The sequence below is a fragment of the Callorhinus ursinus genome, unplaced genomic scaffold (genome assembly GCF_003265705.2).
Source record: "Callorhinus ursinus isolate GAN/ISIS: 27379988/994484 unplaced genomic scaffold, GSC_fseal_2.0 scaffold14, whole genome shotgun sequence".
Classification (NCBI taxonomy): Eukaryota; Metazoa; Chordata; class Mammalia; order Carnivora; family Otariidae; genus Callorhinus; species Callorhinus ursinus.
Window position 1 is genome coordinate 12,547,605 of NW_027397076.1, and position 6,000 is coordinate 12,553,604.

Genomic DNA, 6,000 nt, shown 5'->3' on the forward strand with positions numbered 1-6,000 from the left:
TATTCTACCTAAATAAATCTTATTTTAAAGAATTTCAGGGACTAAAAGCTCCAGATCCTTAAGAAATAAAGTGATGTCCTTGACTTAGAAGAGAAAAACAAAATTAATTATTTCTTAAAAAGACATACCAAAATATATAACTGTCAAATTTCAGAATATTGGTTTGAGAGAAATTTTAAACATTCCCCAAAATGAAAAAAAAAAAAACAAAGTTACTACACAAGTTTCAAGGATTCAAATGGCTTCCATCTTCTTAATAGGAATACTAGAATTTATAAGACAATGGAACAATCCCTTTATATTTTTGAGCAAAACAAAAAAGAAAGATTATTAACCAAAAATTATCTAGTCCTATTACTATTCAAGTGTGAGGGAGGAATAAAAACATTTTCAGTCATGTAACATCTTAACCAATTTACCTCCCGTGCACCTTGTGAGGAAGCTATTTGAGGGGTTGCTCCACCAAAACAAAGGAGCAAACCTAGAGAGAGGAAGCATGGGTACCCACCCTGAGAAAGGTAAAGGGAATCCCCAGGATGTCACTGAAGGAAAATCCCAGGATAACAGCCAGACACTGGGGTTAAAGAGCAATCAGTCCAGACAGCAGGTCAAAAGGCTCCAGGAGTGCTATTGTCAAAAATAAATACACACACACACACACACACACACACACACACACACACACACCCATATTTGACATGCTTAATTGTGTTATGAAGAGATTTGCAGAACTGGGAGAGAGTTACCTCTTATTACCTCTTATTTCCTAACTGAATACATAAAAAACTGGAAAACCAACAAACCAGCCAAACAATAAGAGAAAACTAACACTAGGGAAACAAAAAGTTGTGCAAGAAAGGAAAAATGGTAGGGGCACCTGGGTGGCTCAGTCGTTAAGCGTCTGCCCTCGGCTCAGGTTGTGATCCCAGGGTCCTGGGATCGAGCCCCACATCGGGCTCCCTGCTCGGCGGGAAGCCTGCTTCTCCCTCTCGCACTCCCCCTGCTTGTGTTCCCTCTCTCACTGTCTCTCTCTCTGTCAAGTAAATAAATAAAATCTTTAAAAAAAAAAAGGAAAAATGGAAATAGTAACGACAATATACCATATAATTCTGTGATGAGTAATATTAATGTAATCATAAAACATGAACATGGAATGTTAATTTAACCAAAATTATGATACAGCTATCTTGAGTTGGTAGGGAGATGGGAAGTATACATTTGCATGTGGTTGGGTCCTGTGAGAACTGATTCCCTGACTTCTATGGTGGAAAGTTAATAGTAAATCCTAAAATTAAAAGAATATTTATCATGAATAAGCTTATTTATTCAGAGAGATGGAGATGAAATCCAAAAGACACAACAAAAAAAGTTGCCCCAGGGAGAGTAGTAAGTGGGTGATGATGAATAAAAGCAAGGGACTGCCTTGTTTTTTTTCTGTTTTGTTTTGGTTTGGTTTTTTAGCCTTGTGGTTTTATGTTCCTCTTTTTAACTTATTCCAATATGTCTGATTCTTTTAAGTAAAGTAAACTTAAAAAGAAAAAAAGTAAGTACAAAATATTGACCCATTCATATTTTAAGGCACCAAGATTTAGAAAGGATAGAGCAGCTAGATAATATATTTTATAGTGGTTTTTCAGGGAAATGCCAAAAAGCCACATTGTTTGTTATTATTGCAATGTCAATGAACATTTGTGAGTCCTCCCAACTTCTCAGGAAGCTGTGCGGGTCAGGTGATTTCGGTCACCAAGATGAACAATATCCCTACCGTGGGATAGATTATACCAAGGTAACACATACTAGTGATACAAAGTGATAAATGCTATAATATTTATCAAGTGCTGGGGAGCCTCAGTGGACAAAAGAATTAGTACTGCCTAAGGAGATAGGATTGGTTTCAAAAGGAAGCAGGATGACATATACTTAACAACTTACATTTTCCAGGTACTGATAGGGTCCTCTGACATGGAGATCTGCACCCCTTCTCTCTCCATCCCTTCCCCACAACTGCCACCACCCATTCCTTTGGGACCCTGCTGCCCTACATGGTTCTTCTCTGCACACTCTTCCCTAGGACTTTCCTGGGACTCCTTCTGGCACTTTAATCAGGTTTGGGCTCAATTCTTACCTCTTCTTTTCTCCAGACTACGTTATCTAAAATATCCCCACACCTCATCATGCTCCGTCTTCTTACCTGAATTTGTCTTCAAATCACGTAACTACCTGACATTTTACAATATCATACATTTATTTGCCTTTGGTTTATTTAGTTTCTTTATTGGAATGAAAGCGCCACATGAATAAGAATTTTGACCCCTTTTTTCCTTGCTACTGTACTCCCAGTGCTTAGAGCAGTGCCTGGCATCCAGTAGGCCTTTAGTAGTTATTTGTTGAATGTGTAAATGGATGAAGACTGAATATCTCCAGTCTAAATCACCTAAGTGCAGACCCATATATACTCAACTGCTACTGTCTCCACCAAATCATACTACTGCCTCTCTGCCAGGCCGTCCCCTCTTCCATAGCCCCTCAGAGCATCCCAAGGGCTCAAACCAGACATTTGCAAGTCAATACTGACTTTCCCTGTTCCTTCCCTCCTTCCCACAAACATCCAAGTAGGTCATCACTAAACCCAGTTTATTCTGTTGATGAATAACTCTCAAATCTGTCCAGTTCTCCCCATCCCCAGTAGCTATTTTCTTGTTTTAAAGTATCCTGGACTCTTGGCTGGATTGTTGAAAGAGTCTCCTCCTCATTTGTTTTCCTGGTACCAGGTTTTGATCCCTCCAACAATCTTCCAAACTCCTACCACATTGCTTTTCACAAAAAGCAAATCTGATCACATGACTGCTCTGCTTAAAATCCAGGTTCTTAGAATAAAATCTAACTCCTTTGTCCGGCCCCCTAAGCCCTTCACCACTGCCTCAGGCTGATGTCCCCTGCTTTTCTCTGGCTACCTGTTCAGCCTTACTGGCCAGATATACCCTATACCAGTTTGTCTAGCCTTTGTCTTTGCGGCTTCCTCTGTTTAGAACATGTCCTGCCCCTCTCCAATTTGATCAGACGGCAGAGACTGAGAAACTGTCCCCCCTGCTGGGTGCTGCCACAGCATCCTTGGCCTACCCCACTGGACTGTAAATCATGCATCTACTCATTGGCGCCCTGCACTAGACCTAAAGCTCAGGGGCATAGCGCCTGCCTATGAAAAATATGTCTTTACGTCCCCAGTACCTAGCATGTTGCCTGACACAAAGGAGATACTTAATAAATGTTTGGAGAATGAATGAATGAATGAATGCATGAATCTGTTTTTCAGAATCTCTTCTTAGAATCTAGCAGTAAAGTGGAAAATGGATTGCTGGTAGGGAGTCTCAAAGCATGCAGGCTAGTTAAGAGCTAATTGACATATTCCGGACAAGATGAAGAGAGCCTGGACTCAAGCAGAGGCAACAGGAATGGAAATAAGGAGTCAGAATAAGAGACTTTTGTTCAAAAAAACAAAAGGTATTTTATGAGCAAATGCAATTGAGCACTGTGTGTTTTCTGAAGGATGGGTCTAGTGTTTTAAATTTAGACACAAGCTGGAAAGCCAGACGTACCCCGTGAGAAGCAATCAATCAACAAACTTCATGAAAGTAAGAGGAGGTGATTGAAGTAGACAAAGAGGTTAGCAAGGCACATAGGGTTTGTGATACAGAAATAAAAGAGAGTGTTTTAACTGCCGAAGAATCTAGAAGCTGACAAGGAGAGTGAAGAGTTGAGTGCAGAGGATGTAATAACTGGAAAAGTTTGCCTCAGTCCTTAATATGGTAATAAAATTTGCAGACAGCCTATAGTAGTATACTGACTGCAAAGTTATACATTATACAAGCTGCCTTCCATTTTGATCAGAGAGGTATAAAAGTAAGCTAGCAGGTTTCTGGGATTTATTGGGGAGAAATAACTAACTTCCAGGGCATGCCACAGGAGCCGTGTAGCCTCACCTCATTTACAAATAATTGACATCTCTAGAGTCATAATGTGATGTAACGCTGAAGGTATCCCCAAAACACGGAAAGATTCTGTGATGACATCTGTGCTATTAGCCTAAGTGTGGGGAAGGGAAAGGAATGGATATTTCCTAGGAACCTACTATGGGGAGGACACCATGGTTTACATGTGTCTGTCACCCATCTTTACTTTTTAAAAATGAACATGAATCATTATCTATCATAACTGATTTGGGGAAATTCTTTTTGGGAAATTCTTCAAAAACAATGAAGACTGGGGCACCTGGCTGGCTGTCAGTCAAGCATCTGCCTTCGGCTCAGGTCATGATCTCAGGGTCCTGGGATCGGGTCCCATGTCAGGCTCCTTGATCAGAAGGGAGTCTACTTCTCCCTCTCCCCCTGCTCATGCTCTCTCTCTTGCTATCTCTCTCTCTCAAATAAACAAATAAAATCTTTAAAAAAAATGAAGATGTGCAAATACTTTTTCTTCTGAATAGATAGTAAATACATATTATAACACATTTAATCAGTAGAAAAAGGTAGAGTTAAAAATAAATCTTCTCCCATCCCAGATACTGAGCCACATTTTTTCACCTCTGTGATAATAACTAAAAATAATTTCTTATGCCCCTTTCCAATAATATTCTATACATATGTACACTTTTACATACATCATACAAAAATCCATTCACTATTCACTGAACACAAACATTAGCTTACTATACATCTGTTCTGCGCTCTTCTCTTTTTCATTTAACAATCTAGCTTGGAGAGTTCCCCACCTTAGTACATATTGATCTCATTCCTTTTTCTCATCACATAATATTCCACTTTGTGGATGTATCATGTTTTATTTAACAAAGTCTCTATTAGCGAAAATCGAAGATGTTTCCAAATATTCTTTACACACGCATATTTCTCATACACACAATTAAAACTGTATTTGCTAGCACTGTCAAATAGTGATATGATGTAAACAACTTACTCAAATTTAAATGTCTTCGTAGCCACATTAAAAAAAAGTAAAAGAGGGGCACGTGGGGGGCTCAGTCGGTTAAGCATCTGCCTTCAGCTCAGGTTGTAACCTTGGGGTCCTGGGATCAAGCTCCACAGCAGGCTCCCTGCTCAGCAGGGAGTCTGCTTCTCCCTCTCCCTCTGCCCCTTCCCCCAACTTGTGTGCTCTCTCTCTCTCTCAAATAAATAAATAAATAAATAAAATCTTCAAAAAAAATAAAAAAGCAAAAAGTAAAACAAGTAAAATTAATTTTTAAAATATATTATATTTAACCCATTATATCCCAAATATTTCAACTTGTAAATCAAAGTAAAAAATCAGCAAGAGGGGCACCTGGGTGGCTTAGTTGGTTAAGCATCCAACTCTTGATTTCAGCTCAGGTCATGATCTCAGGGTCCATGGGATGAGCCCTGCATCAGGCTCTGTGCTCAGTGTGGAGTCTGCTTGTCCCTCTCCCTCTGTTCCTCTCTACTCTTGCGCATGCTCTCTCTCAATCTAAAATAAATAAATAGGTGGATAGATAGATAGATAAATATAATCTTTAAAAAAATGATCAGTGAGATATTTTACATCCTTTTACTTGGACTGAGTCTCTGAAATCCAGTGTATATTTTATAGTGTACAACCCAATTCAGACAAGCCACACTTCAAGGGCTTAGCGACTGGTTAGGTGTGGTCATGGCTACCCTACTGGATGGCATAGGTATATGCATTCCTAGAAGAATTGCTCAGAAGAGTATGAGGTAAGTTGCCTTTCAAAGAAGTTGTACTTATTTACGTTACTTTCAGTTCAGTTAAAAATAGCATATCACTGAGTTTTGATTTGCAGCTACTTCATTATAAGTGAGGTTGAAAAGTTATTTGTATTTCCTTTTCTGTGGATTATTTTTTCTTAGTTTCTTTCTTCCTTCCTTTCTTTCTCTTTCTTTTCTTTCTTTCTTTCTTTCTTTCTTTCTTTCTTTCTTTCTTTCTTTCTTTCTTTCTTTCTTTCTTTCTTTC